Source organism: Ochlerotatus camptorhynchus, unplaced genomic scaffold (assembly GCF_037179485.1).
Source record: "Ochlerotatus camptorhynchus isolate MF236.1 unplaced genomic scaffold, CSIRO-AGI_Acam_v1.1 ptg000371l, whole genome shotgun sequence".
Taxonomy (NCBI): Eukaryota; Metazoa; Arthropoda; class Insecta; order Diptera; family Culicidae; genus Ochlerotatus; species Ochlerotatus camptorhynchus.
The window spans coordinates 559927-572312 of NW_027040859.1; the positions used below are offsets into that span (position 1 = coordinate 559927).

At 39.3% G+C, this 12386-nt stretch overlaps 1 protein-coding gene across 1 annotated transcript in view; it reads left to right on the top strand.

Annotated features, from left to right (window-relative positions):
• Cow (Proteoglycan Cow) overlaps positions 1 to 12386 on the top strand; it is a 711953-nt gene that overhangs the window by 318876 nt on the left and 380691 nt on the right. The gene's annotated exons all lie outside the window — the stretch shown is intronic.

Below are 12386 nucleotides of genomic sequence, written 5' to 3' on the forward strand. Positions count from 1 at the left end.
TTTCCTTATTGAACGCACTGGATTCACCCGAATCTTCCTTTTGATAGCAGCGATAACCCTCGGAACCCGAACTGACCTCGGACGACCTGTGGCCACCTTCGCGGATAGTTGTCCTTTCTTTTCTCGGTCCAAAACCCTTTTGACAGTCCACCGGGACACTCTCACGGCGATTGAAATGTCTTTTTGCGACATTTGCGCGTGGGACAAATCACGAAAACGCTGCCACTTCGTCATGGTGCAACTGTCAAACTAAGTAAATCATTTTCTTTTATACACAGCCTACTACGGTATGGAATTATATGCACAGGTGAAACGGGAACCTTATTTGTACGATGGTGCAAACATTATCACGCATACGGTAAATTCAGCTCCCACTGGGTGTTGGAACATTCCTGAGTTCAATTGAGATCCGCTAGACGGTGGTAGTTGTTGCAAAATTTAATCTTGAAATGAGTATGTGCGTCTTTTAATGTATGTTGCGCTTAGTTGCGTCTGACAAAATTTAACCTTTGAGTAGATTGGTGTATCTGTTCATTCTAGCTGTGTTCAACAAAAATCAATCCTTTGGGTACATTTGAGCACCTGTCAGTAAATGCACCAATGGCAATGAATTAAAAAAGAGAACGATGTTTCTTCCGAATACTGTACTTGTTTGCTACCTGGGCTAAAAGTGCAGCCCAGTTAGCGAATTCCACTCACTAATTTGGCTGGCTTGTCAAACGTCAAAAAAAACACTGAGGTGAACTTCGATGGCTTGTTTGATCGACTTTAAAAAAAAAATTCCACGTTTATTGAGTTGAAACAGTGTAAAGTTTCTTAATGCACTTGTGATTTAAATAGGCTTAATGCTTTCGCTAAATCGCTTTCAAGTCTTGATTTCAGTGTGAAATGAAAATAATTACAAATTTAATACAGCCGAGGAAGGTTCACCTCTCGCAAACAACTTTACTTCGACGTCACGGTACTCCTTCATCGTGCACGGTAAACAAACAACAAATGACAGCAAGTCGACACCGTCCGCGTCGGTTAGCCTATACACGCTATTTCAAAACTACCCAAATTTGGGTAAAATCCACCCAGATCTGTCAAAACTGAAACTACCCAAATATGGGTAAACTGTATTGGAAGTGACAAGTTGACAAATGAACAACATCGACATGAATCCGATCGACGTTGTTAATTTGTCAACTTGTCACTCTCAACATAGTTTACCCATTTTTGGGTAGGTTCTGTTTTGACAGATCTGGGTGGATTCTATCCAAATTTGGGTAGTTTTGAAATAGCGTGTAGACCTTTTTGACGTTTAATCGTCTTTCTCTTTCTAGCACACATGGATGAATGCATGGTTTGTTTTCCCACTTATCTGTTTCCCTCTTGCTCGCACTCGTTCGATTTAAATGGGCATTAGTGTACGCCGATTAAACGTCAAAAAGCTCTATATATGAGACTAAAGCTGACACTCATACCAATACACTGGAACCTCCATTTAAGAACCAAACCGGGGGTTCGTAAATCGAATTAGTTCGTAAAAAAAACCTCGTTATTTGGGATTTACTTCCTAAAAAGAATACTCGTTATTTGGGATTTACTTCGTAAAAAGAGGTTTTTGAAAATATTGTCAAATACCCCACAATATTGGTATTTTTGGAATCGGGGAGACTTTTAAGGACCAGAAATCGATGTTTGACGCCATTGTGAAATCCAAGATGGCGGTATCCGGTTCATGAAAAACTGTAAAATACTGTCAATATCCCCACAATATTGGTATTTTTGGAATAGGAGTGACATGTAGGAACCGGAAATCCATGCCTGACGCTATTATGAAATCCAATATGACGGTATCCGGTTCATGAAAAACTGGAAAATACTGTCAATACTCCACAATATGGGTATTTTTTGTGAATCAGGGTGATGTGTAGGAACTGGAAATCTATGTCGGATGACATTTTGAAATCCAAGATGGCGGCCTGCGGTTCATGAACAACAGGAAAATACTGTCAATACTCCACAATGTGGGTATTTCTGGAATCAGAGTGACGTGTAGGAACTGGAAATCTATGTCTGACGCCATTTTGAAATCCAAGATTCCGAAAATACCCATATTGTGGGGTATTTGACATTATTTTCCAGGTTTTCTGTACCCGGATCAGGGCCCCACAAAGTCACTTTCAATCGAAAATCTTCAAGTGACGATCAAGCTCTAAACCATCACTTTCAATTGAAAGTCATTATGTCTTCTCTTCGAGCGTATCCCCGTCAACATCAACAGAAACACTTTCGATCGGTTTTCATGCTGTTTGTTTTGGCTTGACTCGTGTTCATTTCTTCTTTCATTGCCAAATGAACTTACTTTTGCATTGAAGCGAAGCTGTTTGATCCAAATTCGCGCAGTTTTTATTACTTTTGTTGATTGTTCACTCGGTTCATTTAAGCGTGTGCGCATTGATCTGTACACATGGTTGTAAAATTTATCATTGTTGGGTGGTTTGTTTACCATCAATATGGGTACTTTTTGAATCTGGGTGACATCTAGAGATCGAAAATTGATATGCGACGCCATTTTTAAATCCAAGATGGCGGCTTCCAGTTTAAGAAAAAGTTAGAAATGCTGTCAAATACTTATCAATAAAGGTATTTTAGTAATCGGGATAATGTCTAGAGGATGAAAATCGATATCCGACGCCATTTTGAAATCGATTTACGAAAAAGTGGATATACAGTCATATACTCATCAATATTGATATTTTTGTAACCGGTATGAAGTCTACAGATCGGAAATTGGTATGCGACGCCAATTCGAGATCCAAGATGGCGGCTTCCGATTCCAGAACAAGTGGGAAATATTATCAAATACCCTTCAATATAGGTATTTTTAGGAATCGCGATGCTGTCTAGAAGCCGGAAATCGATATCCGACGCCATTTTGAAATCCAACATGACGGCTTCCTATTTCAGAAAAAATGGGCAATGCTGATGCCGTCCCATCAATATGGGAATTTTTGGAATCGGGGTGACGTCTGGAGATTGGAAATCAATATCCGACGCCATTTTTTAATCCAACAAATTCCCATACAAACGGTTTTTTAAGAATCCGGGTAACGTCTAGAAGCCGGGAATCGATATCCGACGCCATTTTGTAATCGAAACGGCGGCTTCCGATTTGCGGAAAAGTGTCAAATACCCTAAAATGTGGGTATTTTCAGGATGGGGATGAGACATAGATGCCGAAAATTGATGTCACGCCGTCTTTTTTGGAATCGGGCGTCTCTAGAAGCCAGAAATCGATGGGCGACGCTATCTTGAAATTCAATTTAAGAAGAAGTATCAAATAGCCTACCAATGGCATCGAATATCGATTTTCAGCATCACGCGTGGTCCCCGTTCCGAAAATACCCAGATCTTAGGGTATTTGACACTTTTGTGAAACCCTATGGCCGCCATATTGGATTCCAAAATGGCATCGAATATCGATTTTTGGCATGTACACGTTGTCCTCATTCCGAAAATACCCATATGGTAGGGTATTGACACTTTCTGAACCCTGATGGCCGCCATATTGGATTCCAAAGTGGTATCTGATATCGATTTTTGGCATCTACGCGTTGTCCCCGTTCTGAAACTAACCATATTGTAGGGTATTTGACACCTTTTCTGAAACCCTATGCACGCCATATTGGAGTCCAACATAGCATCGGATATCGATTTTCGGCACCCACGCGTTGTCTCCTTTCCGAAAATACCCATGTCTTAGGGTATTTGACACATCTTAGGAAACTTTTTGGCCTCCATTTTGGATTCCAAAATAACGTCGAATATCGATTTTCCGCACCTTCATGTCGTCTTCGTTCTGAAAATACCCATATTGTGGGGTATTTGAGGCTTTCCCTGACACCGATGGCCGCCATCTTGGAGTCCAGAATGGCCTCGTTAATTTAATTTTCGTTCAATATAAAATAATATATTATTACTATACCTAATATGGATGCTTTCCCTATCGGCAACCTATATTGTGCGGATACTATCCGGATACTATACTTTGATGCCTGCGTCGTCAGGTCGTGACAAGTTGAATGAGCCCCGAATTGAAGTGAAAGTGGAAAAAACGTAGGAAGCAGTTTTCGAGTCATTCATTGCGTCAATTGAAACAAGTCTTTGCTTCAAATGAAATGAACTGAAGCACTCGACGAACGAAACAAGTCGACAGTGAGCATGCATAAGGGCCTATACGCGATGATCGATTCTCTTCGTCGATTTTCTCTTTCGTTAATAACTCGCTAGATTGAACGTTTATCGGTGCGTTTGCTGTTGCTTTTGATAGCCAATACAACCTGTTACTACTCTTCATTGAACAAATTCTAGAAAATTGTTTCGCTTAGCTGTAGTAATGCAAAGAGAAAATCGATGAAGAGAATCGATCATCGCGTATTCGCCCTTATGCATGCTCACTGTCGAAGTGATAGTCCTGTGATGTTTGAAAAGAGGAATGTTCATCGTGACTCGATAACAAGAAAAACGATGACTTACATGAAAATGATATTGCTCGAAATGAAGCGATTTTGAGGAGAGCTCATTTTCTTTTCTTTGTTTCAAAAATGCAGAACCCTGACCCGGATACCACCATCTTGGATTTCAAAATGGCGCCAGACATAGATTTCCAGTTTCTACACGTCATCCTGATTCCACAAATACCCATATCGTGGAGTATTGACAGTATTTTCCAGTGCTAAATCCCGAACACAATTAAAATCGTTGGCGCGACCTCTTAACGTTGCCCAAGTTAGCAGCCTATCAAATATATCAATCTTTTTCCAGAATGAAACACCCTAGTGGATATTCGTTGATACTGAGATATGGAGGTTCAGCCTTGGTTGCAGCGCTGAAAGCCAAGCGGAATTTAAGGAAACCGAACAATATGTACCGGCTCAACAAACCGTACGCAAACTTTTCGAGACATTTGGTAAACCCTTTGTTGTAAGAATAGTAAACATTTTTCAGTTATTCCATTAATAGTGGATACATAATGGTTAAACTTGATTTCAAAATCATTTTAATGGTTTGAATATTGAAAAAGAAAATTTCCCGATGTTGTCAGTCTAAAATTTCAGATGGGGCTGACAAAAACGTGAAAGTACTGTATTATTTTCTCACTAATATGATGAATTTTGACGATTTAAGGCTATACCAATGATCACATTGGGCATCCCGGAAAAGTTCTGGTTGCCCCCGAGGAAGTGGTCAATTTTCAACAATAACCAAAACCCGTCATGCGGCATATCAAACATCATGATTGTACAAAACTTGACCGGTAAAGGCTTTACTGTCAATCCACGGTGACACTAGCCTCCCGGGCATGTTAAGGTGCTCCCGAGGAAGTGGTCAATTCTCGACAAGAATCAGACCTGTCATGCGAAATGGCAAGCATCATGATTTTACAAAACTTGACCGGTAATGGTTTTATTCTGATACCATAAATGTTCTGGTGCGCTCGGAGAACTTGGCCAGTAATTGCATCGATGGGTCTCTCGGGAATATTCCAGTGCCCCCAGAAATTTTTCCGGTTGAATGGCCAATTTCCAACGTGAAGCGTATCCATATCGATGATCCTTTCATATTCAGAACTTGCGTCACAATTTATGAGAGCATTACCTGCCAAACTTTGTAAAATCGTGTGAAGTTTGATGTGTCACACGACGAGTTTTAATACTAATTGACAATTGACCACTTCCCCGAGGACACCGGTAAATTACAATTTACTTTAACCTAGGTGCCCCAGCTACTACAGTAACTGATCAGCCTTAATTGTTATGATATATATCTAAATGTGAGTACATTGTTTCTGCCTTGGCAATTCAGTATTTTAAACAGGTTTCTAAGCCTGCATGCATGGGCATATTTTGAAAATATCTTGTCAAAATATGTCATTCATGCAAGGGCAGGTAAGTGTTGAACCGGCAAAAGCAACAAAAAATATTCTAATTGATCAGTGTTCACTCGGCTGTCGACAGAAGCAGACCACTCTCAATGTGTCTCACGTGATCGTCTGTTTACTCGGCAGCAACGATTGTGTGGTCCTCCTCATTGTTCTTCATCAGCAGTTCTTTCAGTCGATGCGTCGTTGACTTTGGAAAGCAACCGTTTCGTGATGAATGTGTGAGTGCTGACCACGTTTTGCGTCCATTGCTGCAATGGAAGCGCTTTGCTCCCCGTTGGTGAATCTGCCATACAATGAAACCACTGGAAGTGGCTTCCGTTCTGGTGGAGACTATTGGATAGCGGAAGATAAAATGTTTATTGTGTTGTACCTTTTGACTATAGTTTTAAGATGTATTTTATAGTGAACAAGAAGCCTCGGCTCTGTAAAGTTAATTCGGTTGAGCCTTATCAAATTAAAAAATAAAAATAAATTTTAATTGACCGGCGTATTAAATGCTTTGCCTTTTAGAGGATTCAAGAATTTAAGCACTCTAAATTAGGAATGGTTTGTGCAAACGCAAATGAAATGTCGATCAAAGTAACCAAGTTTCAACAGCCTACATTTCGCTTACCTACACCTTCTAGGGCATCGAGCTCTGCAGTTCTAGCATTAACCGTAGCATATGCTCTCTTGCCGCGCGGATCTATATGCTTTTTGCTGAAGGAAGTGTTACTGTTACTAAAGCAACAACAAATGTAAACAGCAGTATTATAGTAATCTGGAAGTTGATTTGGAGAAACTAAGCGCAAAAGAAAAGGGCAATAGCTTGATCCCCCTTCGGATGAAATTCAATTGTGCAATCAATTCGATATGCTTACGGATGATGGGAAAGATCCATCATCCAGGAAAAATCCCATTAAATATTCCCGGCTTAATGTCAAAATGGAAAATGTTCCCTCTATTGTTGTAACCACTTCCAATTTCCACGCTCTTCGTAAGGAACTTTCGAACTTTGTTCAATTTAAGTTTTCACTTCAAATTGGCTGTCAGGTTGGATGCCGTGTATTGGCTGAAAACTTGAAGTATCTTACTAAGAAGCAGCAACATTTGTTTTACTTACGACACCAAAACTGAACTGGATAAGATCAATGATGAATCGACTAAATTACTTGGAATTGAGCCTGTAGTAATCAAAATTAAAACTAAATCCCGTCCTGGCGATTCACGCAAAAGGATTTTCAATGATTTTTATGTAGTTCAATTCAAGTCTGGTGAACTAAACAACCTGAAGGCCTTAGACAAAACAAGCCTTATGCTACTTGTCCGAGTGAAGGACAAGGAATACTGGAGGAAATTTTCAAAACCTCACTCAGTGCCGTAAGTGCCAGGGATGGGGTCACGGAACCAAAAATTGCCACATGTCAGCTAAATATATGAATTGTACTAAGAACAACATGCTGTTTTCGTTGCGATTGGAGACGGTTTGTTGATAGTCCCGGCGAACATTTTTGTACACACGAAATATAGAAAAAATATTCTGATAAATGTATGATCATAACATAACATGATAACCTTGATCGTGCGTGTCGAAAAAATCGAACATAGAGGCTTTGAAAAAAACTTAACTTTTACCTCTCATCCATTGAGCTTACTTCCCTCAAAGCCAGAGTTGAGTCAAAAGACCATGCCAAGTCCATTCGTCATTATAGCAGTGCACTAGACGCTAGCAAACCACGCTCGCTGGAACGCTTTACACATCAAAAACCGTGAATCACAAGTCGTAAAAATGCACATGAAGTGAGCTAATTACGCTACATCGTTTCTCAAACAGATAAAAAGAGAGAACAAAGCAAAACTTCAAGGGAATGAAAGAGCAAGTATGAAAAGCGTCGCATGAAAAAGCAAAACAACGGAAACAAGAAGGAACTGCGCGTATGGATGCACAATAAAAACTTGAAATGAAATGCGGTTCCTCAGCGGAAAACTGAAGTGGAAATGCAGGAATGGAGTCGGTATGAAAGGTGGAGCGTTGGTGGGGGATAAACTATGGTAAGGAATAAAAATGATAACAATCTTTTCTCATTGCGCATTTCACCGGGATTGCAGCCCGTGCCCGGCGGGTGCTTTGACAGCTGGGCATTGCGCCTCCATTCCCACATCCAGGTTCAGGACATGGAACAGTTCTATTTTATATTGATGGAAAAAAGGGCGCGTGTTGTTACGAATTTTCCATCCCGCAGTCCGTGGTTTCCCCTCCTCAAATCCAGTCCTCCACAAAACTCATGATGATTCTTGCGCTTTCCATCATCGTCGTCGTGGTCGGGGTTTTGATGGATTTTATTGTGCTGAAAGCTGCTGGAATTGTTCTCCCATATCGTCTCGCCGTTGTGGCGACGAGAATGTTGTGTTTTTATTATTTTTCTGTCGTTTTCTTTTCGCTCCGCTCCGCGAACCGAATCTTGCAGACAGCTGCCAGTTTTCCGAACTGACAATGGCGATGGGTTTGAAGGGGTGGGTGGTTGCAATCGAAGCAATGTATCATAAGCCTTCCTTTACAATGGTGGTTGAAGAATTTTCCTCATTTTTTTTTAATTGGCTTGAAGCGCTTTTAAAATTTTCCGAATCTCCTACGGAATTCAATTCAATCTAGTGAAAGAATCTCCGACCGAAGAATTCCTATGCCAATGCGTAAATCTTTGCAAATGGGTAGAGCTCCAGAAAATTAATTCTCTTTCTTCACCGTGATACGTGCTTAACATAAAGTGTTCTATGTACCTTCCACTAAAACGATGCAGTTTATTCCGCGTAGCTCGCAACGATCGACCACCGGAACGTGCGTCGTCACCACGATGCCGCCTGGGATTGCCACCACACCCACAAGCCGTGTCCTTCTTTTTCCTCAGTTCATGAATATTGGATCCAACGAGTTGCAGATTAGCACTGTGGGACAACATTGTAAGAGCAATTTGATTATATTCCGTCATCTCTGCCGTTGTACGTTTCCTTCGAAAACTCGATCGACCATCACTGTGTGACGACCATGTCGCTAGGGAGACCAGACGACAACGATGCGCGCTTTCGTCATCACCGTCATCGTCGTCGTTCGCCATTGTCATCCTAGGTTACCCACGAGGCGAGACGACGAAGATGGACGGTTGTCTTTTATTTCCTATTGTGGCACTACCACAACCACCGGCACGTCATCTTCCATCCTATCCGCTGTTTTATTGAAACTTGATTTTATTATACTGGATATATCCAGCGTTTTATTTTCCAGACCGGTTGGAACCATAGTACATCAGTTTATAGCAATTTTCTGAAGCATGTGTTACACATGGCAATTAAGCAGTACATATTGCTAATTTATTGCTTCATTTTTGACATTATATTTATGCAGCCATGCCATAGCAAAACGATGTAATGGTTCTCAGAATTTGCAGAATTGAAATAAGTAGGGTTTTTGATCTAATTTCCGTCCTATTAAGCACAACCCGCGCTTTACATCTCTTTTCTGAACGAGTTTAAACAAAAAAATGGAATATTTTCACCAAAAATGACTTCTAAATTTATTCACCTTTCCATACGTAAATACCGTGATCAAGAGTCACAAATTGTTGAGATATTGTTTAAAATCTAATACTGCTTCTTGATTCTAAATTCGTCCTACGAGTTTCAATTCCGTCCAAATGAATTGAAACGCCATTAGATTTTCTTCGTCCTACGGATAAACGTAGAAAAAGGGGATTCGCTAGGAGCGCTTCTTTTGTTTTGAGAACAATGAGCGTAAATATTCATACAATGCGCTCTAACAGGGTTTATGTTCTAGCTAATGAACTAACGCATCGGAACAAACCTATTATTGATTTGTGCAGGGTGAAATCTTTGATATTATTGATCTTTTCTGATCGATATAACCATCTTACAGTTGCTATAAATCAATGGAGGCGCATGGCAGTATAGTCGCATAGGAGTATTGAGCGAAATCCCAAAAATTTGATACATTCAAAAAAATATAACTATGAAACGAAAGAAAAAACACATGGCTGATTTTATGATTTATTGTGTGAAAAAGCTTAAATGATCAAGGAAAAATATTTAAAAAAAAACATATTCCGCCCTCTGTTTATAAACCATTAAAACCATGAAAAAAGAACAAATATAATCAAAATTACAGTGCTTTCCCGATATTATCACCTTCCGATTTTGTCTACCCCAGATCTAGTTAGCTTTTTTTCCCAATTTTGTCAACATGCAAATTGTTCAGTTTTTAAACATGAATTCTCAAATATTTCTATCTGAATGATTTTTATTATTACCCTTCGCTTAAATGTGACTGTGAGGTAAAATGGGCATACGTGGTAAAATTAACAATTGAAGATTTTAAGTGCTTATTATTTCAAATATCAATCAATTCAACGCAAGCTCTTTCAACCAATTTATCTTTTGTCTTATATTAAATTTGCTATTTGCTGGAAACGTATTTTTACCATGGAAACCTATGTTTTCTTTGCTATTGTAATAAGAAACATTGGTTCATTGCCAACAACATTCATATTTAGAAAATAAAAAAGAGCATTATATATTTCAAAAAACGCATTGCACATAAAAGTTTTGATTGACTTTTAATTTCACTTTTATCGCAAATTCTCGAATTTGTCGGAGATAAATAAAATCGTCTTCAGCATCTATCAAAGGCAAGCAACAACGGCATTTGAAGTCGATCCATAAAAATCGATGCACAAATTACAAAATAAGAGCAAAGAGCAAAAAATTAAGTTTGAAATCACATCAAAGTGGATGCACTTTAATCGTGTAAAAAATATGGTGTAACTTTACTTGCCACAAAGGACAAAATTATCATTTATGCATGAGCATGTGCATGAGCATGATTGACCGCCCACGGTTGCCACTCTGTTTAGGTTCAATTTACTTTGATGCATTTTTTTTGTAATTCAAAAGCATTTTTTTCGACGCATTATTTTAGATTGCAAAAAGCTCGCACTATTCGATTCCTTTTGATATTTTACACAAAATGACGCGAGCTTTTTGCAATCTAAAATAATGCGTCGAAAAAAACTGCTTTTGAATTAAAAAAAAATGCATCAAAGTAAATTGAACCTTGAGGGCCACCAACATTAGATCCGTTTGCGTTGCGTTGACGTAAATTTGACAGTTAGACAATAGATTTAGCTGTCACTTTGCCCCCCCCCCCACCCCTGGGTAGACAATTGTCCATACAAAAAAAATTAAATTTGGATGGACCTTGAATTATTGTCAACCCCCCCCCCCCTAAACTGTTTACGTACTTTATGAACAGCCCCTTAGGGGTAGAAATTCACGTGACACTCGCTTTGAAGGAAGCCGAGAACATCTCTGCACTTCCACGAGGAATCACTGGGATGTTGGGTAAGAGGGTTTGGTTTGCAGCAGGGTTTGGTTTGCAGCAGGGTTCGTTTTGGTAAACGATAAGCTGAATTGATGTCCTAACAACCATATAACGCGAAGGAACATGGGATTGAACCCGTGGTCTTCTTCTCGGTAAGCAAAAACGTTTGCCACTAGGCAGACGAGCTCCTTTTTAATCATCGAGTTGCTGTTATTACCATGTAGTTACATTATCAAATAAAATGATTGGCGAATCTTGAATGTGGATGGGCCTGAGATTAGACTTCGCAGTTAATATGGCGGACGGACCGATTATTCCATCAGTTTTTTCTCCGCTCGGTTTGTTTTGTTTTGTGCGCTCAGTTTTGGTTATGTGGAACGATTTATCGTGCATACGCGCATCCACAAATAGAAAATGGATGACAGACAAAATAGTGATTACAGCGGTTTTATACAGAGAGCACTTTTAGTTCGTGCAGAATATAAAAAATATGGATATGGAAAAATAGAAAAACATTCAAAAATGCGCTCGTGGTTCCTTTTTTCTCCTGACTAATCGTTTTGATGCAGCGGTGGAAGTGTAGGGTATGTACTGTGCCGTAAAGGCGGGTTATTTCACGTACACAGTTTAAAAAGTAGTGTAAATTTCTGTTCAATATGATGCACACAAATGGAGCGTCTTATATCATATAAGTTTACATTATATATCATGTAAAGTTCTAGCACAATTCATGCAATGTAGCAAATATTGTATACAAAAGCCCATCTTTGTAAACAACATTGTTTACAAGTTGCTCGGTTGTGTGAAATTTAATTTAAGTTTACGTGAATGAATGTTTGCATCACAATTAAAATTCAGAATTTTTATGTGTGTAGGTGATAATCCGCGTACTTGACAATCAGTTCGATTTTATGAAAATTCGTTCAAAAAGCCAAATGCGTGTAATTCTAAATGTCCTGTAGAATTACAAAGTGAGCCCATCTAAAGCTATCCATGTAAAATTCAAGAGACGTTTATTTTACATGCATGTACATTTCAAGTCGTGTAAATTTAAAAACCAATATAATTTTACATGAATATGCATGC